The following is a 27,821-nucleotide window of genomic DNA, read 5'->3' on the forward strand; positions in this document are numbered from 1 at the left end:
GCCGGCTCCCGGGGGGGGGGGGGGGAGGGAGGGGGGGAGACCCATAGAGTCATGGGAAGGCTCCCCAGGGCCAGCCCCCCACCCGTCTCTTCTCCAGGAAGGCACCCTCCGAGCCCTCCCAAGTTCATCGAGGTGGAAAGGCCATCCCAGGGCCAGCCCTTCTGCAGGAAGACACCATCCAAGCCCTCTCAATAAATGGCCCTCCAGCCCCATAGAGTCATAGGAAGGCTCCCCAGGGCCAGCCCATCTGTTCTGCAGAAAAGCACCCTCTGAGCCCTCCCAATAAATGGCCCTCCAGCCCCATAGAGTCATAGGAAGGCTCCCCAGGTCCCACCAGGTCCAGCCCTCCACCCATCAGTTCTGCAGGAAGTCATCATCCAAGCCCTCCCCGCAAATGGCCCTCCAACTTCATAGTCATAGAACAATCCAAACTGCTCTCCAGGAAGGCACCCTCCAAGCCCTCCCAACAAATCTCCATCCAACTTCGCAGAGGTGGACAGGCCATCCCAGAGCCAGCTCCTCCAGTCCTTCTGCAGGAAGACACCATCCAAGCCCTCTCAATAAATGGCCCTCCAGCCCCATAGAGTCATAGGAAGGCTCCCCAAGGCAATCCAGTCCAGTCCCCAATCTGTTCTCCAGGAAGGCACCTTCCAAGCCCTCCCAACAAATGGCCCACCAGCCCAGTCAAGCCCCCATCTGTTCTGCAGGAAGTCATCATCCAAGCCCTCCCAGCAAATGGCCATCCAACTTCATAGTAGACTCATAGAGGTGCCATCACAGTCATAGAACAGCCCAGCCTGTTCTACAGGAAGGCACCTTCTGAGCCCTCCCAACAAATGGCCCTCCGGTCCCATAGAGTCATAGAAAGGCTCCCCAGGTCCCACTAGGTCCAGCCCCCCACCCGTCTGTTCTCCAGGAAGACACCCTCCAAGCCCTCCCAGCAAATGGCCCTCCAATTTCATAGTCCTAGAACAATCCAGCCTGCTCTACAGGAAGGCACCTTCTGGGCCATCGTAACAAATGGCCCTCCAGCCCCATAGAGTTATAGGAAGGCTCCCCAGGGCCAGCCCCCCACCCGTCTGTTCTCCAGAAAGGCCTCCTCCAAGCCCTCCCAACAAATGGCCCACCAGCCCAGTCAAGCCCCCATCTGTTCTGCAGGAAGTCATCATCCAAGCCCTCCCAACAAATGGCCATCCAACTTCATAGAGGTGGAAAGGCCATCCCAGAACCAGCCAGTCTAGTCCTTCTACAGGAAGACACCACCCAAGCCCGCTCAACAAATGGCCCTCCAGCCCCATAGAGTTATAGGAAGGCTCCCCAGGTCCAGTCCATCTGTTCTCCAGGAAGGCACCCTCTGAGCCCTCCCAACAAATGGCCACCCAACTTCATAGAGGTGGAAAGGCCATCCCAGAGCCAGCCAGTCCAGTCCTTCTGCAGGAAGACACCATCCAAGCCCTCCCAAACAATGGCCATCCAGCCTCATAGAGTCATAGAAAGGATCCCCAAGGCCATCCAGTCCAGCCCCCCACCCGTCTGTTCTCCAGGAAGGCACCCTCCAAGCCCTCCCAGCAAATGGCCCTCCAACTTCATATAGAACAATCCAGCCTGCTCTACAGGAAGGCACCGTGCAAGCCCTCCCAACAAATGGCCCTCCAGCCCCATAGAGTTATAGGAAGGCTCCCCCGGTCCAGCCCATCCATTCTGCAGAAAAGCACCCTCTGAGCCCTCCCAACAAATGGTCATCAAGCCTCGTAGAGTCGTAGAAAGGATCCCCAAGGCCATCCAGTCCAGCCCCCCACCCGTCTGTTCTCCAGGAAGGCACCCTCCGAGCCCTCCCAAGTTCAGAGAGGTGGAAAGGCCATCCCAGGGCCAGCCAGGCCAGTCCTTCTGCAGGAAGGCACCATTCAAGCCCTCCCAATAAATGGCCCTCCAACCCCATAGAATCATAGGAAGGCTCCCCAGGTCCCACCAGGTCCAGCCCTCCCAGCAAAAGGCCCTCCAACTTCATAGTCATAGAACAATCCAGCCTGCTCTACAGGAAGGCACCTTCTAAGCCCTCCCAACAAATGGCCCTCCAGTCCCATAGAGTCATAGAAAGGCTCCCCAGGTCCAGCCAGGGCCAGCCCCCCACCCATCTGTTCTGCAGGAAGGCACCATCCAAGCTATCCCAGCAAATGGCCATCCAACTTCACAGACACATAAGAGGTGCCATCACAGTCATAGAACAGCCCAGCCTGTTCTCCAGGATGGCACCCTCTGAGCCCTCCCAACAAATGGCCAACCAACTTCATCGAGGTGGACTGGAAAAGCCATCTCAGGGCCAGCCAGGCCAGTCCTTCTGCAGGAAGACACCATCCAAGCCCTCTCAATAAATGGCCCTCCAGCCCCATAGAGTCATAGGAAGGCTCCCCAAGGCCATCCAGTCCAGCCCCCCACCCGTCTGTTCTCCAGAAAGGCACCATCCAAGCCCTCCCAGCAAATGGCCCTCCAGCCTCGTAGAGTCAGAGAAAGGCTCCCCAGGGCCAGCCAGGCCAGTTCTTTCTGTAGGAAGGCACCATCCAAGCCCTCCCAACAAATGGCCATCCAACTTCATAGAGATGGAAAGACCATCCCAGGGCGAGCCAGGCCAGTCCTTGTCTGTTCTGCAGGATGGCACCCTCTGAGCCCTCCCAACAAATGGCCCACCAGCCCAGTCAAGCCCCCATCTGTTCTGCAGGAAGTCATCATCCAAGCCCTCCCAGCAAATGTCCCTCCAACTTCATAGTCCTAGAACAATCCAGCCTGCTCTACTGGAAGGCACCGTGCAAGCCCTCCCAACAAATGGCCCTCCAGCCCCATAGAGTTATAGAAAGGCTCCCCAGGTCCAGCCCCCCACCCGTCCAGGAAGGCACCTTCCAAGCCCTCCCAACAAATCTCCATCCAACTTCATAGAGGTGGAAAGGCCATCCCAGAGCCAGCCCCTCCAGTCCTTCTGCAGGAAGGCACCCTCCAAGCCCTCCCAGCAAATGGCCATCCAACTTTATGGACCCATAGACTATCCAGTCTATCCTATTCTACAGGAAGGCACCATCCAAACCCTCCCAACAAATGGCCCTCCAGCCCCATAGAGTCATAGAAAGCCTCCCCAGGTCCAGCCAGGGCCAGTCTCCCACCCGTCTGTTCTCCAGGAAGGCACTTTCCAAGCCCTCCCAACAAATGCCATCTAACTTCATAGATGTGGCATGGCCATCCCAGAGCCAGCCAGTCCAGTCCAGTTCTTCTGCAGGAAGACACCATCCAAGCCCTCTCATTAAATGGCCATCCAGCCCCGTAGAGTCATAGAAAGGATCCCCAGGGCCAGCCAGGCCAGTCCTTCTATAGGAAGGCACTGTCCAAGCCTCCCAATAAATGGCCAACTAACTTCATCGAGGTGGACTGGAAAGGTCATCTCAGGGCCAGCTAGACCAGTCCTTCTGCAGGAAGGCACTTTCCAAGCCCTCCCAACAAATGGCCACCCAACCATGGTTTCATCGAGGTGTAAAAACCATCCCATGGCCAGGCAGTCCACCCCCCATCTGTTCTGCAGGAAGGCCCCCTCTGAGCCCTCCCAACAGATGTCCCTCCATCCTCATGTTGTCATAGAAAGGATCCCCAGGACCATCTAGTCCAGCCCCCTTCCGTTCTGCAGGAAGGTACCTTCAAAGCCCTCCCAACAGATGGCCCTCCATCTTCATAGAGTCGCAGAATGGAAAGGACCTTCCAGGGCCATCCAGTCCAATCCCCTTCTATTGTGCTGGAAGCCCTCTTCACAGATGGCCATCCAACTTTGTAGAATTACAAAGGTGGAAGGGACCCCCCCCCCCAGTCCATCCACTTATGCAGGAAGACACCATCTAAGCCCTCAACAGATGTCCATCCAGCCTCATAGAATCATAGAGGTGAAAGAGACCCCCCCCCCATCCAATCTAACTCAGTTCTATGATGCAGGAAGACACAATCCAAACCCTCTCTACAGATGGCTATCCAGCCTCATGGAATCAGAGAATGGAAAGGACTCTCCAGGGCCATCCAGTGCAACTCCGTTCCTGCAGTGTTGTGCACATTTTCAGGAAGACACTTTGCCAACCCCTCCCAACAGATGGCCATCCAGCCTCATAGAATCCTAGAGTTGGAAGGGACCCTCAGGATCATCCTGTCCAACCCTACCCTTCTAGGCAAGAAGGCACCATCCAAGCCCTCCCAACAGATGGCCATCCAGCCTCTGCTTAAAAATGAGATTCCACTAGACCTCCCAGGCAGCCTATTCCACTGCTAGAGAGTTCAGAGAGTCAGAAAGTTTGTCAGAATATTGAGATGGGGTCTCTTTTCCTGCAATGTGAACTCATGGCTCCATTGTTTCTGGACTACAGAGCAGCAGAAAACAGGCTTCCAATTCTTCCCACCAACCCACTTGGTCCCAATAGGACCCACGCCCACTCACACTAAGTCCATTGGAGTCCGAGTCCAACCCACCCCCCAAGATGAGCATGGCTTTCTGAGTAGTTGAATGAGAAAGTGATTGTCGGGCAAGGAATAAGCAATGGCGGAAGATGGGAGTACAAAAGCAAGGCATTGTGTTTTCTCCAAAACCAAGCTGATGTCTATCTTTGGGGGAATCCAAGCTCCAAACAAGACTGGGGAAGAGAGACTTGTGTTGGGACAGAGTTGAAGCTACTTGGGGTCGGGCTGGATTTGAACCCATGATGGGCAGGCTCCTTGTTTTTGTCACAAAGGGCTCCACCGCCAAGCAGACCCAGGCTCAGACCCAACAAAGGGCCTTGTGTTGTCAAAGACTTTCATGGCTGGCACAGGGTTGTTGTGTGTTTTCCGGGCTGTGTGGCCATGTTCCAGATGAACCATGTTCATGATGAACCAACCTGGACACAGTATATTATTTGAGAGCACAGAAATGCTCGACCACTCTAACAACTATTATGTCAGACAACACAGAGAAGCCATTGAAATCCACAATTTGGACAATTTCAACAGAAAGGAGGAAACCATGAAAAATGAATAAAATCTAGCTCTCAATATTTAAAAACTCTCAAATCAGGACAGTAAATAAAGAGCCAAATTCAGAAAACAGAGAAATTCCAGACAGGAATCAATCAGGGGCAGCTAACGACTCTGAACAAAGAATTCCCCCCAGGCCATGATGCGAGGCTGGGGAGGGCATTTAATGCTAGCAATAGTGATTAATTACCACCCTGAGTCCCTTTGGGTGAGAAGGATGGGATAGAAATGATGGAAATTAATTGATTAATTTATGGAAATTAATTAATTAATTATTACAACATTCACACTGGCCTCCAACAGACAAGAGTTATTCCCTCCACCCAGGAACTTCCACAGATATATAAACCTTCCTTGCTTAGTTTCTCCATACACCTCACAACCTCTGAGGATGCCTGCCATAGATGTGGGCGAAACGTCAGGAGAGAATGCTTCTGGAACATGGCCATACGGCCCGGAAAACACACAACAACCCGCAGGGCCTTGTGATTGACAGTTTCTCCTTTTACCTGGGATGAAAAAGGTAGCCCTCTTGTCGCGCTCTCCTTGGCATTATGTAAGAGCTGGGCCTCCCCAGCACCTGGTCGCTTCTCTCACAACACAACGTGTGTGTGTGTGTGTGTGTGTGTTAAAATTACCTGGCTTCCCAATTCTTCTAACATGTACAACTGAACCATTTCTGGGTCCCATATCCCATTTCTTTCTCGATTCTAGCTCAGATGTGTCTTCATGCCCATATGTGGGGGGCATCAAACCAGTTGTGATCACAACACAAAGTGTGTGTGTGTGTGTGTGTGTGTGGAAATTACCTGGCTTCCATGTGTGTGTGTGTGGAAATTACCTGGCTTCCCAATTCCTCCTCTAACATGTACAACTGAACCAACCTCTCCGAAACCCATTTCTGGGTCCCATATCCCATTTGTTTCTCGATTCTAGCTCGGATGTGTCTGCATGCCCATATGTGGCGGGTATCACACCAGTTGTGACTCAAAAGAGTCTGCATGTTTTTGGGGTGCCTCTGCTCTCTGTAAGTGCCATCCGGTCGTTTGCGTTGAGCCATGATTCTCCCGGCAAATACGGTTGGAGGCTTTGCCTTGTTTTGCCCCTTTCTCGTGCATTGGGGCCGTCTTGTTTTGTGTGCCGTGCGCCAGCTGCAGAGATGCCGACGGGTCTCCATTTTGGCCCGCTTGCATCGAAAGGATGCGTTTCGTTCAGGAAAAGGGAGGAATTGGGGAGAGGGAGATCTGCTCCGGGTTGTGCCAGGGACCCTTGCGAGGCATCTTGGCAGCGAGTGGCTCTTTGTTCACGTGCCGCTCACCAATGCCGAGAAGCAGCGATGGCAGGGAGGAGGCGGCTTTTCCTTCTCCTCTCGGCAAAGGCCATGCCAACAGCAGTTCAGGGAAAGAGCTGAGCCCGAGAAGCTGGGAATTCATGTATTTTCTCCTTTCCTCTCTGCCGACCCTTTGACATGTTTTAGGCGGGGCGTGAGATGGCGTTTCCTTCCTGTCTCTTCCACCTGGCACGTCCCATTGTGCAAAGGAAGCTCTGGAGCACATGCTGGGATGTGGGCTTTTAAAGCCACCTTCCTACTAAAGCATTTTCCACCTACCGTATATACTCGAGTATAAGCCAACCCGAATATAAGCCAAGGCACCTAATTTTACCACAAAAAAACTGGGAAAACATTGACTCCAGTATAAGCCGAGATAACAATAAAATTACCGTATATACTCGAGTATAAGGGCTCAGGTTGTGGCGCAGGCTGGAGAGCAAGCCAGCTGAAACTAGCTGCAATGAATCACTCTGACCAGGAGGTCATGAGTTCGAGGCCCGCTCGGAGCCTATGCTTGTCTTGTCTTTGTTCTATGTTAAAAAGGCATTGAATGTTTGCCTATATGTGTAATGTGATCTGCCCTGAGTTCCCTTCGGGGTGAGAAGGGCGGAATAGAAATACTGTAAATAATAAATAAATAAATAAGCCGACCCAATATAAGCCGAGGCACCTAATTTTACCACAAAAAACTGGGGAAACATTGACTCCAGTATAAGCCAAGATACCAATAAAATTACCATATATATTTGAGTGTAAGCCGACCTGAATATAAGCCCACCAGGACCCTCACCCGAGTATAAGCCAAGGAGGGGTTTTTTTTTTCAGTCCTAAAAAAGGGCTGAAAATCTAGGGTTATACTCGTGTATATACGGTAAATGTTAGGAAGGACTTCCTGATGTGTTGTCAAAGGCTTTCACGGCCGGGATCACAAGGTTGTTGTGTGTTTTCTGGGCCTTATTCCAGAAGTATTCTCTCCTGACATTTCACCCACATCTATGGCAGGCATCCTCAGAGGTTGTGAGGTACAGAATCCTAGAGTTGGAAAGGGACCACAAAGGTTATCCATTCCAACTCCCTGCCAAGAAGGAAGATTGAGTCCCTGCCTCTCCTGAAATCCTAGTCTTCTGCACTTTATCACTAGCTAATGCGGTGCTGGTGGCTCAATGTGTTAAAGCGCTGAGCTGCTGAACTTGCAGATCAAAAGGTCCCAGGTTCAAATCCGGGAAGTGGAGTGAGCGCCTGCTGTAAGCTCCAGCTTCTGCCAACCTAGCAGTTCGAAAACATGCCAATGTGAGTAGATCAATAGGTACCGCTCCGGCGGGAAGATAACGGCGCTCCATGCAGTCATGCCAGTGGCCACATGACCTTGGAGGTGTCTACGGACAACGCTGGCTCTTCGGCTTAGAAATGGAGTTGAGCACCAACCCCCAGAGTCGGACACAACAAGGCTTAACGTCAGGGAAAAACCTTTACCTTTTTACTATTGCGATTAGCACTCCTAACACATTGCACAATTATAATTTTATTCCTCTCCTCCAAGACTGAAGCTTGAGGTGCCATTATGTCGCCTTTGTCCACTGGCTACATTTTTATTTTGTGATGTTGTGTTTTATAGTTTTGATACATTAATCTGTTGCAATTGGTTTGTATTTTATATTGTTGTATTTTATTGTATATTGTTGGGCCTGGTCCCCATGTAAACCGCCATGAGTCCCCTTAGGGAGATGGGACAGGATACAAGAATAAAGTTATTATTATTATTATCATCATCATCACCATCATTATTCTGACACAAAGACACAACAAATGAAATCCAGCATATATATCTTGTTTGCTGTGCCATACCGTGTTTTTGCGTCATATTATTATTATTATTATTACAGTAGAGTCTCACTTATCCAAGCTAAACGGGCCAGCAGAAGCTTGGATAAGCAAATATCTTGGATAATAAGGAGAAATTAAGGAAAAGCCTATTAAACATCAAATTAGGTTATGATTTTACAAATTAAGTACCAATACATCATTTTATACAACAAATTTGACAGAAAAGGTAGTTCAATACGCAGTAATGTTATATTGTAATTACTGTATTTGCGAATTTGGCACCAAAATATCACGATATATTGAAAACATTGACTACAAAAATGTCTTGGATAATGCAGAACCTTGGATAAGCGAGTCTTGGATAAGTGAGACTCTACTGTAGTTAAATATGCAGTAATATTATGTTGTAATTACTATATTTACAAATTTAGCACCAAAATATCATGATATATTGAAAACATTGACTACAAAAATGCCTTGGATAACCCAGAACCTTGGATAAGGGAGTCTTGAATAAGGGAGATTCTACTGTAGTTCAATACGCAGTAATGTTATGTAGTAATTACTGTATTTACGAATTTAACACCAAAATATCACGATATATTGAAAACATTGACTACAAAAATGCGTTGGATAATCCAGAACCTTGGATAAGCGAGTCTTGGATAAGTGAGACTCTGCTGGAGTTCATTACGTAGTAATGTTATGTTGTAATTACTGTATTTATGAATTTAGCACCAAAATATACCATAGAAAATACAGTAGAGTCTCACTTATCCAAGACTCGCTTATCCAAGGTTCTGGATTATCCAGTGCATGATGTTTTGGTGCTTAACTTGTAAAATCATAACCTAATTTGATGTTTAATAGGCTTTTCCTTAATCCCTCCTTATTATCCAAGATATTCGCTTATCCTAGCTTCTGCCGGCCTGTTTAGCTTGGATAAGTGAGACTCTACTGTATTTACACAAAGCTCAAATTTAAGATCAGACTGTCCAACTCTGATCAAATCATTATTCTCATCTTCTTCAATGTAAATGTGCTTATGTATCCTTTTAATAATAATACTAGAGTAAAATAATACATGTAATAATAATAATACTAAATACAGGAAAATAATACATGTAATAATAGAGTGCAATAAGAAATGCAATAATAATAATAAAATGAGTGAAATAATAAATGTATTAATAATAATAATACAAATAGAGTAAAATAAATGTAATAGTAGCAACAATAATAGAGAAAAATAATAAATGTAATAATACCAATAATAATAGAGAAAAATATAAATATCTATATATATAAATGAGTGATGGCATCACGGCGACCCACAAAACAACAAAACTACAGGCCCCCCAACCTCAAAATTTGACAACACAACCCATCATCCATGCCTCTAGGTTGATACAACAAAAAGAAAAGAAAAATAAAGTCCTACTTAGAGGGAGAGCAATAATTGTTTTTATCCAATTGCTGCCACTTAGAAGGCTAAGCTCCGCCCACTTGGTATCCTAGCAACCCACTCAGCCCAGTGTTAATAAAAGAATAAAAAATAAAATACATACAAATAATACAATAAAAATAATTTAAAACACTAAAAAATTAATACAATAAAATACTATAACAAAATAACTAAAAATAATACAACAAAATAATAAAATATAATAAATAAAAAAGATAAGTTACAATAAAATTAATTAAAAAAAATACAAATAATGTCAAATAAAAATTCCACAACAACTTTTAACCAATACCACCACCACTTTGCCACAGTAACGTGTGGCTGGGCACAGCTAGTACCATATATTATCGAGTATAAGCTGACCCAAATATAAGCCAACCAGGATCCTCACCTGAGTATAAGCCGAGGGGGGCTTTTTCAGTCTTAAAAAAGGATGAAAAACTAGGCTTATATATAGAGTATATACACTAAATCTACATTAATTTAAAGTGTATACACTAAATCTACATTAAGGAGTCTCTTTGTTCCAAACCTTTTGAGATTTGTGAACAGAAGTTGGATGGGCATCTGTTGGGAGGGTTCGGATTGTGTCTTCCTGCCTGGCAGAATAAGATCTGTTCCAACTCTAGGATGCTATGATGTGTTTTGTTTTGTATCATACCAAAGGGCACACAGGGCAAACAACACACATAGGAGGAACCAATCCAGAACAAGAATGTCTAGTTGTAAGTCACTGGACTGGGACTTTGTGAGATCAAGGTTCAAAACCCTGGCGAAGCAAAACACATCATTGTGCGATGTTGGATCTTTCATTCCCTCTATCTAACCACAATCTATCTTTTGCTGAGTTGTTGTTGTGAGGATGCCTTGGAAAAGAATGACAAGTTATAAATAATAACCTCTTGTTAAGATGTTTGTCTTTAAATGGGAAGTTTTTTTAATAAGATGCTCAGCGGCAGCTTTGAATGACAGATATATATTTTGGAAATGTGAATGGATTGTCCGAGTTGGGTTGTTGTGTGTTTGGCCATGTTCCAGAAGCATTCTCTCCTGACGTTTCGCCCACATCTATGGCAGGCATCCTTAGACGTTGTGAGGTCTGTCGGAAACTATTCCATATGTGTTTATGGAATAATGTTCAGGGCGGGAGAAGGAACTCTTGTGTGTTGGAGGCAAGTGGGAACGTTGCCGCTGGCCGCCTTGATTAGCACTGAATAGCCTTGCAGCTTCAAAGCCTGGCTGCTTCCTGCCTGGGGGAATCTTTTGTTGGGAGGTGTTAGCTGGCCCTGATATACTATTTGGAACTGGTGGAGTCTCCTTTCTCTTGAATAGGCTTTTCCTTAATTACATCATAACATTACTGCGTATTGAACTACTTTTTCTGCCAGATTTGTTGTAAAACATGATGTTTTGGTGCTTAATTTGTAAAATCATAACCTAATGTAATGTTTAATTTGCTTTTCCTTAATCCCTCCTTATTATCCAAGGTATTCGCTTATCCAAGGTTCTGCCAGCCCATTTAGCTTGGATAACTGAGACTCTACTGTATACCAAAGAAAAACTTACATAAAAGCAAAGAGATAGATATTTATCATTACCTATCCCAAAATCTCTCACTTTGGGAGGTTAAGCGATCTATTATTGGTTAATCCAGAACATATTTTAATATACAGTAGAGTCTCACTTATCCAACACTCGCTTATCCAACGTTCTGGATTCTCCAACACATTTTTGTAGTCAATGTTTTCAATACATCATGATATTTTGGTGCTAAATTCGTAAATACAGTAATTACTACATAGCATTACTGCGTATTGAACTACTTTTTCTGTTAAATTTGTTCTCTAACATGATGTTTTGGTGCTTATTTTGTAAAATCATAACCTAATTTGAGGTTTAATAGGCTTTTCCTTAATCCCTCCTTATTATCCAACATATTCGCTTATCCAACGTTCTGCCGGCCCGTTTATATTGGATAAGTGAGACTCTACTGTAGTTTTATTATAAAGACTGGGGGAATTAGGCTTTATTTGTCTTGTCAAAGGCTTTCATGGCTGGAATCACTAGGTTGCTGTGAGTTTTCCAGGCTGTATGGCCATGATCCGGAAGCATTCTCTCCTGACGTTTCGCCCACATCTGTGGCAGGCATCCTCAGAGGTTGTGAGATCAGTTGGAAGCTAGGCAAGTGGGGTTTATATATCTGTGGAATAATGTCCAGGGTGGGAAAAAAGAACTCTTGCTTGTTTGAAGCAAGTGTGAATGTCGCCATTGGCCAGCTTGGTTAGCCTTGAATAGCCTTGCAGCTTCACAGCCTGGCTGCTTCCTGACTGGGGAATTCTTTGTTGGCTAATTGCAACATTCACACTTGCCTCAAATAGGCAAGGGTGCTTTCTTTCTCTCACCCTGGACATTATTCCACAGATATATAATAAACCCCACTTGCCTGTTTTCTGAGAGACCTCACAACCTCTGAGGAGTCCTGCCATAGATGTGGGTGAAACGTCAGGAGAGAATGCTTCAGGCCTTTTAGAGGGCCAACGTTTCCTGGCTTGGTTGGACAGTTCGCAGGGTAATACCTGCTTGGATCCGTCTAATATCTATATCTATTTAAATTCTTCCACCTCGCTCTCTGAAGTTGTCAAGGCTAAGCCTTTCTAGAAACTGGACTAAGCTCCTTGACCTGGTCAAAGTGAGAGTAGGCTGCTGAACTTGTTGCACAACTTCTCTTTATTGTAATTCTATCCTTCCTTTCCTATAGGAAGCATAGAGCAATACACACTTGTGTGTTTTCCGGGCTATATGGCCATGTTCCAGAAGTATTCTCTCCTGATGTTTCACCCACATCTATGGCAGGCATCCTCAGAGGTTGTGAGGTCCAAAGATGTATATAAACCTCAGCCTCCTAAAATGTATGCAGACTCCCAGCCTCTTAGGTGGAGTTCAGGATGTTGCTTTTTACCTTTTGAAGTTTTCTGGGTCTGAGAAACTAGTCTTACTATGGTTATTCTTCTGTTCTGGAGCTGCCCAAGGTCTCCAAAGTCTTGTTTAAAAGACAATACTGAGCAAGGTATAATAGGTAATATTTATTATTTATTTTATTTACAAGGACTATCCAGAAAGTAGATTACGTTTTGGAATTAAAAATGAACTAAGCATAGGAGAAAACATATGCAGTTGAAAGCCACACCCAAATACCACTTCTCAACAGAGCCGCCATTCAAATCTAGGCACTTATTATAGTGATGAAGGAGCTTGGCAACTCCTTCCCCACAAAACTCTGCCGCTTGCGTCCTCAAAAAGTATAGGAGAAAACATTTACCATATGCAGTTGAAAGCCACACCCAAATACCACTTCTCAACATAGTCGCCATTCTAATCCAGGCACTTATCATAGCAATGAATGAGCTTGGCAACTCCTTCCCCACAAAACTCTGCCGCTTGTGCCCTCAAAAAGTATAGGAGAAAACATTTACCATATGCAGTTGAAAGCCACATCCAAATACCACTTCTCAACATAGTCGCCATTCAAATCTAGGCACTTATCATAGCAATGAATGAGCTTGGCAACTCCTTCCCCACAAAACTCTGCCGCTTGTGCCCTCAAAAAGTATAGGAGAAAACATTTACCATATGCAGTTGAAAGCCACACCCAAATACCACTTCTCAACATAGTCGCCATTCTAATCCAGGCACTTATCATAGCAATGAATGAGCTTGGCAACTCCTTCCCCACAAAACTCTGCCGCTTGTGCCCTCAAAAAGTATAGGAGAAAACATTTACCATATGCAGTTGAAAGCCACACCCAAATACCACTTCTCAACAGAGCCGCCATTCAAATCTAGGCACTTACCATGGCGATGAATGAACTTGGCAACTCCTTCCCCACAAAACTCTGCCGCTTGCGTCCTCAACCAGCTGGTCACCCCTGACCGCAGCTGCGCATCGTCGCTTATCCAAGCTTCTGCTGGCCCATTTAGCTTGGATAAGTGAGACTCTACTGTATTATTATTATTGAGGTTGGGTGGCCATCTGTCAGGGATGCCTTGCTTGTGTTTTTAGTGCAGAAAGACAGAAGAGGGTTGGACTAAATGGCTCGAGGGGTCTCTTCCAACCCTTATTATTGTTATTATTATTATTATTATTATTATTATTATTATTATTATTATTATTGAGGTTGGGTGGCCATCTGTCAGGGATGCTTTGCTTGTGCCTTTGGTGCACAAAGGCAGAAGGGGCTTGGACTCAATGGCCCAAGGGGTCTCTTCCAATCCTAATAATAATAATAATAATAATAATAATAATAATAATAATAATAATAATAATAATGTAGTTGGACTAAATGGCCCAAGCGGTCTCTTCCAACCCTCATAATAATAGTAATAATAATAATAATAATAATAATAATAATAATAATAATAATAATAATAATAATAATGGGGTTGGACTAAATGGCTCAAGGGGTCTCTTCCAACACTTATTATTATTATTATTATTATTATTATTATTATTATTATTATTATTATTATTATTATTAACAATGAGGCTGGGAGGCCATCTGTCAGGGATGCTTTGCTTGTGCTTTTGGTGCACAAAGGCAGAAGGGGCTTGGACTCAATGGCCCAAGCGGTCTCTTCCAACCCTCTTTATGATGATGATGATGATGATTATTATTATTATTATTATTATTGCTCAGTGGCCAACTATAGTCTGGCCCTCCAAAGGGGAGGGGTCATGAACTGGCCCCCTGTTTTAAAAGTTTGGGGACCCCTGTATTATATTATTAGTATAGCATAATATAACCAGACTTCCACGTGACCTCTAAGGCTGAAGTCCAAGTGCTGGTTGCAACTAGAGTAGACCCATAAATGATTGACATTTGTGTCGATTTATTCAAGCAGTTGCCTCACTGGACGTGCTCGAGGTGGGACCAGCAATTAGATTTCGGCCTAAGAATCAAATGCTGCATTTGCATCCATTTCACAGCATGATCAATACATGATCCGATCTCGATCGGCTTCCTGCTCGGGCACTTCTTGTTTTACAGATGGGTAAAACTGAGGCGGAGAGATGCGTTGGCGAATTTCTAATCTGCTCCTCGTTGCGCCCGAGGGCTGCCACAATTTGAGGACAACGCATTCCTGCAGATATGGATTAAGCAAGGATCGAGAATATTTCTTTTGAAGAAAAAATTGTGGGAAACTCAGACAGACATTCGCTTAAGAATATGGGGCAACAAGCTGTTTTAGATCATTCTTTTTCTATCCCCTTTGTAGCTACTTCTCTTTTATGTCCTATTTACTGCCAATTCAGGTTATTTGTCTCTCTTTACACCAACATTTTCCATTCGAACTGGCAGCTGCTTGGGAGGATCCAAAGAAAATGCTGCATGAAATACCACTGAGCTCTGGATTTACGTAAAATATATGTTTCCGGATGTTGTAGAGCCAAAGAAATCATTCCATTAAACAGGGACAAACGAAGTATGATACAACAGGTTAGATGCCACAGGACCATCACACTCAGTATTATCTACAGTATATGGGCTGGGCTTTAATAATAATAATAATAATAATAATAATAATAATAATAATAATAATAAAACCTAACTTGATGTTTAATGGGCTTTTCCTTAATCCCTCCTTATTATCCAAGATATTCGTTTATCCAAGGTTCTACTGGCCTATTTAGCTTGAATAAGTGAGACTCTACTGTATTATTATTATTATTATTAATATTATTATTACTATTATTATTTATTACATACAGGAAGTATGATACAACAGGTTAGATGCCACAGGACCATCACAGTATTGTCTACAGTATATGGGCTGGGCTTTAATAATAATAATAATAATAATAATAATAATAATAATAATAATAATAATAAAACCTAATTTGATGTTTAATGGGCTTTTCCTTAATCCCTCCTTATTATCCAAGATATTCGTTTATCCAAGGTTCTGCTGGCCTGTTTAGCTTGAATAAGTGAGACTCTACTGTATTATTATTATTAGTAGTAGTAGTATTATTATTACTATTATTATTTATTTTTTATGAAATCCAGCATGTCTATCTTGTTTGCTGTGTCATAATAAATAATAATAATAATACAGTAGAGTCTCACTTATCCAAGCTAAACGGGCCGGCAGAAGCTTGGATAAGCGAATATCTTGGATAATAAGGAGGCATTAAGGAAAAGCCTATTAAACATCAAATTAGGTTATGATTTTACAAATGAAGCACCAAAACATCATGTTATACAACAAATTTGGCAGAAAAAGTAGTTCAATACGCAATAATATTATGTTGTAATTACTGTATTTACGAATTTAGCACCAAAATATCACGATATATTGAAAACATTGACTACAAAAATGGCTTGGATTATCCAGAGGCTTGGATAAGCGAGGCTTGGATTAGTGAGATTCTACTGTAATAATAATAATAGTAATTACAACATAATATCACTGTGTATTGAACTGCTTTTTCTGTTGATTTGTTGTAAAACATGATGTTATTATTATTATTATTATTATTATTATTATTATTATTAATTTATTTATTTATTTTATGAAATCCAGCATGTCTATCTTGTTTGCTTTGTCATACAATAAAATAATAATAATAGTAATAGTAATAATAATAATAATAATAATAATAATAATAATAATAATAATAATACAGTAGAGTCTCACTTATCCAAGCTAAACGGGCCGGCAGAAGCTTGGATAAGCGAATATCTTGGATAATAAAGAGGGATTAAGGGAAAGCCTATTAAACATCAAATTAGGTTATGATTTTACAAATTAAGCACCAAAACATCTTGTTATACAACAAATTTGACAGAAAAAATAGTTCAATATGCAGTAAAGTTATGTTGTAATTACTGTATTTATTAATTTAGCACCAAAATATCATACAGTAGAGTCTCACTTATCCAACATAAATGGGCTGGCAGAACGTTGGAAAAGCGAATATCTTGGATAATAAGGAGGGATTAAGGAAAAGCCTATTAAACATCAAATTACATTATGATTTTACAAATTAAGCACCAAAACATCATGTTTTACAACAAATCAACAGAAAGAGCAGTTCAATGCACAGCAATGTTATGTAGTAATTACTGTATTTACAAATTTAGCACTAAAACATCACAATGTATTGAAAAGATTCACTACAAAAAGGCAGACTGCGTTGGATAATCCAGAACGTTGGATAAGCAAATGTTAGATAAGTGAGACTCTACTGTATATTGCAAACATTGACTACAAAAAGGCAGACTGCGTTGGATAATCCAGAAGTTTGGATAAGCGAGGCTTGGATAAGTGAGACTCTACTGTAGTAATAATAATAATACTTGGGAAGTGTTCGACTTGTTCAATTTTGTGATATGAAATCCAGTATGTCTGTCTTGTTTGCTGTGTCATAATAAAATAATAATAATAATAATAATAATAATAATAATAATAATAATAATAATAATGCACGCATCATCTGAAAATACATCACACGGTCCTAGACACTTGGGAAGTGTTCGACTTGTGATTTTGTGATACGAAATCCAGCATGTCTGTCTTGTTTGCTGTGTCATAATAAAATAATAATAATATTTATTTATTTATTTACAGCATTTATATTCCGCCCTTCTCACCCCAAAGGGGACTCAGGGCGGATCACATTACACATATAGGCAAACATTCAATGCCTTTTTAACATAGAACAAAGACAAACAAACATAGGCTCCGAGCGGGTCTCGAACTCATGACCTCCTGGTCAGAGTGATTCATTGCAGTTAATTGGCTTGCTCTCCTGCCTGCGCCACAGCCCGGACCCTATTATTATTATTACAGTCCTAGACACTTGGGAAGTGTTCGACTTGTGATTTTGTGATATGAAATCCAGCATATCTATCTTGTTTGCTGTGTCATAATAAATAATAATAATAATAATAATAATAATAATAATAATAATAATAATAATAAAGAGAGTTGGAAGATACCCCTTGGGCCATTTAGTCCAACCCGCCAGGAAAGCTTAGTGCCGTCAAATCAAGAATCCAACTTCATTTAGAGAAAGCAATCTGTTTCAGTCCTGGATCCTGACAAACAGAATGGGAGCCCAGAGCTCTTGCATTCTAATAAGACTTGGCCAAGGTTGCCAAATCATGAATGCAAAGCACATGTGTTGCGGAAATTCCATCAAGCTAACAATATTTGATAAATGCTTTGACTATAAGCTGTCACTGGGCCATGTATAGACTCCTTTAAGTTAAATAAATAACCATTCCCCGGTCCTTGCTAAGTAAGCCATTCCATACTCATCACAGGGAATGAGCTATAGACCTTGTAACCTTCACAGCCAGCTTGTCCTTTGGAAGGAAATCTCCCGGAACCACAATGCACAACGGGAAGGGAGGCACAAACACGTTGGTTTCCCCGTCGTAGGCTTTCCTGTTTATTGAGCATCCATTGCCGGGTCTTTTATTGTATTGGTTGCATTTTTGATCATTTTAATAGAACTGTAAAACCGTTCCGAATGAACGTTTTAGTATGATTGCTTAATTGGCTTTCAGGTTTAGTTATTATCTATGATTTTAATTGCTCGTATTGTGAGATGCCGTAGGTCCCGGAAAGGTGCGGTGTAAATTAAAAGCAACACACAGATGTGCAGGGAAACGGCACCAGAGCCCGACGGAGCACGTCATGGATTTGTTCTCCATGCCCATTTTTCAGACCAGGAAAACTCAAGGGCCTTAAACAAGCTAAGATGTTAAGCCAAGTCTCCTCTAAAGTGCGCCAGAATATTTTTCAAGAGTGCTACCGAGAAATGTCTTTGGAGACGTTGTGATTGTCGTTGGCTGAGCTATTGAATTTGGAATCAGGCTGTAGGCTAGCCTTGCTTTGCTGGTTCCTCTTTGGAGATGAGATCAGGTTTGGAGACCAAAACTTATAAGGAGCAGCTTAGGAACCTGGAGCAAAGAAAGCTCCGGAGACTAGGACACAATTCATTCATTTACTGTATATTAGACATGTCCAAAAAATCGTTTTGAATCGTATATCGGAATTATTTCGGATTGTTCTCGCTTTTTGATACGCATTCCGAGACATTGTCTCACAGCGCAACCAGCAATGTAATTCGAACCATTGTTGGCCCATTCTCTAATTGTCTCTTAATGTTTCGTTAATTTCCCCCCACCAAAATTTTTTTTAATATATTTTAAAAAATATTTAAAAAAATTGTTTCTGCAACCTACCTAGAATGGGAGCTTAGGGCAGCCTAACATGGCTACCACTCCCAGGCCAATCAGAAGCTTCCACGATGGACACAAAGGTGGGGGCTAGGTTTGATGAGGATAGCTCAAGAAATGAGGGCGGGAGAACCCTGTAAAAGTCCCCCCCCCCCCCGGGTTCCTTTTTTTTTTTTTTTTGCGATTGCGCATGCGTGTCCGCCATTTTAGAAACATTTAGAATCATTACGAATTTTTGGAAATATTCGAAATTTTTGGGTGAAAAAATCGGAAATACTTTCTATATCGAAGCGCCAGCGCCCCCTACTTTAGAAACGAGAATTGAAACATTTTTTTCATCGATCGGACATGCCTACTATATATACACGAGTATAAGCCTAGTTTTTCAGCCCTTTTTTTAAGACTGAAAAAGCCCCCCTCGGCTTATACTCGGGTCAGGGTCCTGGTTGGCTTATATTTGGGTCAGCTTGTACTCGGGAATATATGGTACATTTATTATTTTTCTCTATCATTATTGGTATTTTTATATTTATTATTTTTCTCTATTATTGTTGCTACTATAATAATAATAATAATAATAATAATAATAATAATAATAATAATAATAATAATAATAAATAAAACTTTATTTATACCCCACCACCATCTCCCCGTGGCAGAGGCCCAAACAACATAAGGACAAAATATAAGCAACATAATACAATCACAATATAAAACAGATAAAACAGTAATACAATATATCAATTAAAACAATACAGGATAAAAAATTACATTAAAAACACATAAAAGGTAAGACCGTAATAAATACAGGATAGATTATTAAAAACCCTTTGGGGCTGATTAATTAATGACTTTAATGAATCCCATAATTCCCATCAGAGTCATCTTGAAACTCATCCTGAACCTGAATCCCATCACCTTGAAACTGCATCCCAGAATCCTCATCAGAGTCACACAAAGGCTGAGTCACAACAGCAAGTCACAAGGCTTTAACCCACTATGCCACCGGGAGTACAGTTATCATGGATAGAAAAAGTTGCCAGTCTCTCATCCGGTATCAAACATAGATTGAGGTTTCGGGTTTTAGCCTGCCACTTTTGGACTCTCGCTTGCTGAGGTGTTCCTGCGAGTATCTCTGTGGATCTTAGGAAGCTATTTCTTGATTTTAGGCATTGGCATGCTGGTTGATATCCGAACAGGAGATGTCACTGCCTTGGTCTTTTCATTGCTGGCTGCTACTTCAGGTGGTGCAATACTGGCTAAAGAGTATAATTTCTCTAGCGGTGTTGGGTGTAGACATCCTGTGATAATGTGACATGTCTCATTAAGAGCCACGTCCACTGTTTTAACGTGGTGAGATGTATCCCACACTGGGCATTCGTATTCAGTAGCAAAGCGCAACGGCAGATGTCTTCACCGTGTCTGGTTGTGATCCCCAGGTTGTTCCAGTCAGCTTTGGTATGATATTATTTCTAGAACCCACTTTTTGCTTCTTATAAGTCAGAGCACGGTCCAGGATAACTACCAGGTATTTTGTTGTGCTGGGATTCCTTCCCAGGTCATCCTCAGAGCTCGAGATACTTGTCTGTTCTTAAGGTGAAAAGTACAAGCATTTTAGATGGATTAGGAATCAACTAGTTTTCCCTGTAATAGGCAGTAAGACCACCTAAAGCTTCAGAGAGCTTCTGTTCAACCATTTCAAAGCTCCCTGTCTGAGCGGTGATGACACAATCGTCAGCATAGATGAAACTCTCTGTCTCTTCTGGCACAATAAAACCATGGATTCAAATGCTAGAAAAAGAGCTTCTACCTAAACCAGGGGTCCTCAAACTTTTTAAGTGGAGGGCAAGTTCACGGTAACTCAGACTGTTGGAGGGCCGGACTAGGATGAAATAGTCCAAAATTAGGATTGTTGTTGTTGTTGTGTGTCTTCAAGTCGTTTCAGACTTAGGTCAACCCTAAGTCTAAAGTTTAGGACAGAGGCCAGGTGAATCACCTTGGAGGGCTTTAGTTTGGGGATCCCTGATCTAGATGACCTCATAAGACCATACGTAAGCAAAGAGACCCCCAAAGACCATCTAGATGGTCTCATAAGACCATCGGTAAGGAAAGGCACCCTCAAGGGCCATCTAGATGATCTCTTCAGGCCATCAGAAGACCACAGATAAGGAAAGGGACCCTCAAAGACCATCTAGATGGTTTCATAAGAACATAGGTAAGGAAAGGGACCCCCAAAGGCCATCTAGATGGTCTCATAGGACCATAAGTAAGGAAAGTGACCTCCAAAAGCCATCTAGATGGTCTCATAGGACCATAAGTAAGGAAAGTGACCTCCAAAAGCCATCTAGATGGTCTCATAAGGCCGTAGCTAAATAAAGAGACCTTCAAAGACCATCTAGATGATCTCATAAGACCATAGGTAACCAAAGAGACCTCCAAAGACCATCTAGACCAGGGGTCCCCAAACTAAGGCCCGGGGGCCGGATGTGGCCCTCCGAGGTCATTTACCTGGCCCCCGCCCTCAGTTTTATAATATAATATATTGTATATACATATAATATTGATAATAATATTATAATGTAATACAATATAACACTAATAATAATACCATATAATAATATTAATTATATATTCTATATTACATATAATATTACTAATAATATTACAGTATAGTTCAATGAAGTAATATATAATGCTAATATTGTGTTATGCTAATAATATAATATATTGTATGTACATATAATTTGTAAGCCACTCTGAGTCCCCTTTGGGGTGAGAAGGGTGTGATACAAATGTAGTAAATAAATGCAGTAAATAAATAAATAATAAATAAATACATTTTAGACTTAGGCTCGCCCAAAGTTTGAAATGACTTGAAGGCACACAACAACAACAACAACAACAACAAGCCTAATTAACTTGACTATCTCATTGGCCAGAAGCAGGAGTACACTTCCCATTGAAATCCTGATAAATGTATGTTGGTTAAAATTATTTTTATTTTTAAATATTGTATTGTTCTTTCATTGTTGTTGTTTTTGCACTACAAATAAGACATGTACAGTGTGCATCGGAATTTGTATTTTTTTTTTCAAATGATAATCCAGCCCCTCAACAGTTTGAAGGATTGTGGACCGGCCCTCGGCTTAAAAAGTTTGAGGACCCCTGATCTAGACAGTCTCATAGGATCATAGATATGGAAGGTGACCTCCAAAAGCCATCTAGATGGTTTCATAAGGCCATAGCTAAGTAAGAGACCTTCAAAGACCATCTAAATGATCTCATAAGACCATAGGTAACCAAAGAGACCTTCAAAGACCATCTAGACAGCCTCATAGGACCATAGGTATGGAAGGTGACCTCCAAAAGCCATCTAGATGGTTTCATAAGGCCATAGCTAAGTAAAGAGACCTTCAAAGACCATCTAAATGATCTCATAAGACCATAGGTAACCAAAGAGACCTTCAAAGACCATCTAGACAGCCTCATAGGACCATAGGTATGGAAGGTGACCTCCAAAAGCCATCTAGATGGTCTCATAAGGCCGTAGCTAAGTAAAGAGACCTTCAAAGACCATCTAAATGATCTCATAAGACCATAGGTAACCAAAGAGACCTTCAAAGACCATCTAGACAGCCTCATAGGACCATAGGTATGGAAGGTGACCTCCAAAAGCCATCTAGATGGTCTCATAAGGCCGTAGCTAAGTAAAGAGACCTTCAAAGACCATCTAGACCAGGGGTCCCCAAACTAAGGCCCGGGGGCCAGATGCGGCCCTCCGAGGTCATGTACCTGGCCCCCGCCCTCAGTTTTATAATATAATATATGGTATATACATATAATATTGATAATATTATTATAATGTAATAATAATAATAATAATAATAATAATAATAATAATAATAATAATAATTTTATTCTTATATCCCGCCCCATCTCCCCGGAGTGACTCGGGGCGGCTTACATGGGGCCATGCCCAGACACGACAACACAAATCAGATAAAACATTAAACCGAGCAGTAAAACTTCAACATGATTAAAAACATGATTAATACAATATAACACTAATAATAATACCATATAATAATATTAATTATATATTCTATATTACATATAATATTACTAATAATATTACAGTATAGTGGTATAGTTCAATATAGTAATATAGAGATGCTAATATTGTGCTATGCTAATCTATATATATAAAAGAGTGATGGCATCACGGCGACCCACAAAACAACAAAACTACAGGCCCCCCAACCTCGAAATTTGACAACACAATCCATCATCCACGCCTCTAGGTTGATACAACAAAAAGAAAAGAAAAATAAAGTCCTAATTAGAGAGAGAGAGGAATAATTGCTTTTAGCCAATTGCTGCCAGTTAGAAGGCTAAGCTCCTCCAACTTGGTCTCCTAGCAACCCAATAAAAAAATAATAAAAACACTAAAAAATAATTAAAAACGCTAAAAAATTAATACAATAAAATACTATAATAACAGAAAATCACTAAAAATAATACAAGAAAACAATAAAATATAATAAATAAAAAGATAACTTACAATAAAATTAATTAAAAATACAAATAACGTCAAATTAAAATTACAGAACCATTTTTAACCAATACCACCACCACTTTGCCACAGCAACGCGTGGCCGGGCACAGCTAGTAATATAATATATTGTATGTACATATAATTTTGTAAGCCACTCTGAGTCCCCTTTGGGGTGAGAATGGTGTGATACAAATGTAGTAAATAAATGCAGTAAATAAATAAATAATAAATAAATACATTTTAGACTTAGGCTCGCCCAAATCTGAAATGACTTGAAGGCACACAACAACAACAACAACAACAACAACAACAACCCTAATTAACTTGACTATCTCATTGGCCAGAAGCAGAAGCACACTTCCCATTGAAATCCTGATAGGTTTATGTTGGGTTAAAATTGTTTTTATTTTTAAATATTGTATCGTTCTTTAATTGTTGTTGTTGTTTTTGCACTACCAATAAGACATGTGCAGTGTGCATCGGAATTTGTTTGTATTTTTTTTTTCAAATGATAATCCGGCCCCTCAACAGTCTGAAGGATTGTGGACCGGCCCTCGGATTAAAAAGTTTGAGGACCCCTGATCTAGACGATCTCATAAGACCATAGGTAGCCAAAGAGACTTCAAAGACCATCTAGACAATCTCATAAGACCATAGGTAACCAAAGAGACCTCCAAAGACCAGAGAGACTTAGGTCAACCCTAAGTCTAAAGTTTAGGACAGGGGCCAGGTCAATGACCTTGGAGGGGGCCTTAGTTTGGGGACCCCTGACCTAAACGTTAGGAAGAACATCTTGACAGAAAGAGGAATGAATGTGCTGCCTTGGAGTCTGATGGAATTTCCTTCTCTGGGTGTTTTTACGCAGAGGATGATTGGCCATCTGTGAGGAGTCCTTTGAGTTGGGTTGGACTTGATGGCTTGGGGGATTTATAGTTTTGTAATGAACTTTCAGATCTTTGCTAAGGGGGCTTTGCCGGCCCCTCCTTCTTCCAAGAAGAAAAACCTGGAGATGAAACCAGGCCACCTTGAGAAGTCCTGCGTCAGAGAATTGCGCCAGAGCTCCCGGGGAGAGACTCCCAAGCTCTCTCTACGTTCCACATCCCATTGGATGTAGCTGTGATAAAGTGGTATCGAACTTACCGTATATACTCGAGTATAAGCTGAGTTTTTCAGCCCTTTTTTAGGACTGAAAAAGCCCCCCTTGGCTAATACTCAGGTGAGGGTCCTGGCTGGCTTATATTCGAGTCAGCTTATACTCAAGTATATATAGTACATTTATTATGTTTCTCTATTATTATTGGTATTATTACATTCATTATTTTACTCTATTTATAATTACAGTAGTGTCTCACTTATCCAATACTCGCTTATCCAACATTCTGGATTATCCAACGCATTTTTGTAGTCAATGTTTTCAATACATTGTGATATTTTGGTGCTAAATTCGTAAATACAGTAATTACAACATAGCATTACTGCGTATTGAACTACTTTTTCTGTCAAATTTGTTGTATGACATGATGTTTTGGTGCTTAATTTGTAAAATCATAACCTAATTTGATGTTTAATAGTCTTTTCCTCAATCTCTCCTTATTATCCAACATATTCGCTTATCCAATGTTCTGCCGGCCCATTTACATTGGATAAGCAAAACTCTATTATTACATTTATTATTTTACTCTATTTATTATCATTATTAAATTTGTTTTTACTCTATTAATATTGTTACTATTACATTTATTTTACTATATTATTATTATTATTATTATTATTATTAATACATTTATTATTTCACTCCGATACAATTATTGTTACATTTATTATTTTTAATCTATTTATTTTTACATTTATTATTTTACTGTATTTGTTATCATTATTACATTTATTATTTTACTCTATTAATATTGTAACTATTACATTTACAGTAGAGTCTCACTTATCCTAGCTAAACGGGCCGGCAGAAGCTTGGATAAGCGAATGTCTTGGATAATAAGGAGGGATTAAGGAAAAGCCTATTAAACATCAAATTAGGTTATGATTTTACAAATTAAGCACCAAAACATCATGTCATACAACAAATTTGACAGAAAAAGTAGTTTAATACACAGTAATGTTATGTTGTAATTACTGTATTTACGAATTTAGTATCAAAATATCACGATGTATTGAAAACATTGACTACAAAAATGGCGTGGATAATCCAGAAGCTTGGATAAGTGAGGCTTGGATAAGTGAGACTCTACTGTATTTTACTCTATTATTATTATTAATAATAATAATAGCAACAATAATAATAATACATTTATTATTTCACTCAGATACAATTATTGTTACAGTTATTATTTTAATCTATATATTTTACACTTATTATTTTACTATATTTATTAGTATTATTACATGTATTTTTACTCTATTATTATTAAAAGGATACATAAGCACATTGACATTGAAGAAGACGAAAATAATGAGAATTGGACAGTTTTATCTTAAATATTCAAAAACGTTTAACCTACTGATGCCTCAATTAATGTAATTTTATTAGTATCTATTTTTATTTCTGAAATGTCCCACTCTTGGTTTATACTTGAGTCAATGTTTCCCCAGTTTTTTTGTGGTAAAATTAGGTACCTCGGCTTATATTCGGGTCAGCTTATACTCGAGTATATACGGTATATAACAACAGAGTATGGACGGCATCAGACCTCTGAGTCCATGGTTTCCTTTGTGAGGGCAAGTGTCCAGAATGCGCCTGCGCGAGGGAGGGAGACCAAAGTGAAATACCAGGAGAGATGTTCTTTTTGCACCGAAACACTCAGCGACACATTCCCTGCCAGCCGATGAATCATCCCGAGCTTTTGATTATTCATGAGATGCCAAATGCCCCCCAAATGGGGAGAACGAGGATTTGAAACTAGGCCAGTCTGACAACCTTTTGCTTCTCCGGGTTTTGTCGCCTGTCCGTCCATCCTCTGTCCCCTCCTTCGGCGGTTTGTTTTACTCTCCTTCCTCGAGACCCAAAGGGTAAAAGATCCAGAAAGCGAGCCCTGCGGAGATTGGTCGAGGCAGCTGGGGCTGTTTAGCCGCGAGGAGCGAGGAGCGAAAGGTGACATGTTAGCCATCTTTAAATATCTCCCAGGCTGTCGCAAGGGAGGCAGAGCAAGCTTGTTTTCTGCTGCTCCGGAGGATAGGGGGAAAAAAGGATGAGTCTCCAGCAATGAAGATTGTGGGGAAAGGATTATGACTAAACGTTGGGAATAACCTCCTGTTTGACAGAGCAAGAGGCAACCTCAAAGCAAGGTGGAGTCTCCTTTATTTGAGGTTTTGAGACAGAGCTTGTCTGAGATTGCTCAGTTGTGGATTCTGAAAGGGAGTTAAAATACAGGACTTTTGGGAAAATTCAGAATATTTTTAGGGTTGGAAAATACCCCAAAGATCATCTTTATCTGTCTCCAGCCTCTCGTCTTGCAGGAACACTCAACTAAGCCATGAGACAGAGGATGTTTTGGATTCCTATGTTCATTCCTTAGCAATGAGAAAGGGAAACAGGTGAAAGGTCAAGGGGGAGTTTTCCCGTGATTTCAGATTAGGTCTCAGGACAGAGGGAGTGAAAACTAGATTAATTAGACCTTCAGGGAGACTCCGTTAGAAGCATTGTTGAAGGCTTTCATGGTCGGAATCATTGGGTTGCTGTGAGTTTTTCAGGCTGTATGGCCATGTTCCAGAAGCCGGTGAAAGGTCAATGGGGAGTTTTCCCATGATTTCAGATTAGGTCTCAGGACAGAGGGAGTGAAAACTAGATTAATTAGGACTTCGGAGAGACTCCGTGAAAAGTATTGTTGAAGGCTTTCATGGCCAGAATCATTGGGTTGCTGTGAGTCTTTCTGGCTGTATGGCCATGTTCCAGAAGCATTCTCTCCTGACATTTCACCCACATCTATGGCAGGCATCCTTAGAGGTTGTGAGGTATATGGAGAATATCTATATATATAAAAGGGTAATGAAATTTCAGCCTAGGACAAAACAACAAAACTGCACATCCCAGAAACACTAAACTTGGCAGCACAACCCCTCATCCATGCCTCTACGTTCATACAACAAAAAGAAAAGAAAAATAAAGTCCTAATTAGAGGGAGAAGAAGAATTGTTTTTATCCAATTGCTGCCAATTAGAAGGCTAAGCTCCACCCACTTGGTCTCCTAGCAACCCACTCAGCCCAGGGGACAGGCAGAGTTAGGCCTCACTTAGGCCTCTTCCACACTGCCTATAAAATACAGATTATTTTATTAACTGGATTATATGGCAGTGTAGACTCAAGGCCCTTCCACACAGCTATATAACCCATTTATAATGGACTTAATGTCAGGG

At 41.4% G+C, this 27,821-nt stretch overlaps 1 protein-coding gene and 1 long non-coding RNA gene across 30 annotated transcripts in view; both read left to right on the forward strand.

Annotated features, from left to right (window-relative positions):
- Nucleotides 1-27,532, forward strand: LOC134294415 (uncharacterized). The gene is made up of 2 exons (XR_010001325.1): nt 1-22,502; nt 24,064-27,532. It is a non-coding gene; the product is annotated as an uncharacterized LOC134294415 (long non-coding RNA).
- The window catches only part of nrxn2 (neurexin 2), a 540,133-nt gene that overhangs the window by 305,321 nt on the left and 206,991 nt on the right, over nt 1-27,821 (forward strand). The gene's annotated exons all lie outside the window — the stretch shown is intronic.

Source organism: Anolis carolinensis, unplaced genomic scaffold, assembly GCF_035594765.1.
Source record: "Anolis carolinensis isolate JA03-04 unplaced genomic scaffold, rAnoCar3.1.pri scaffold_14, whole genome shotgun sequence".
Classification (NCBI taxonomy): Eukaryota; Metazoa; Chordata; class Lepidosauria; order Squamata; family Dactyloidae; genus Anolis; species Anolis carolinensis.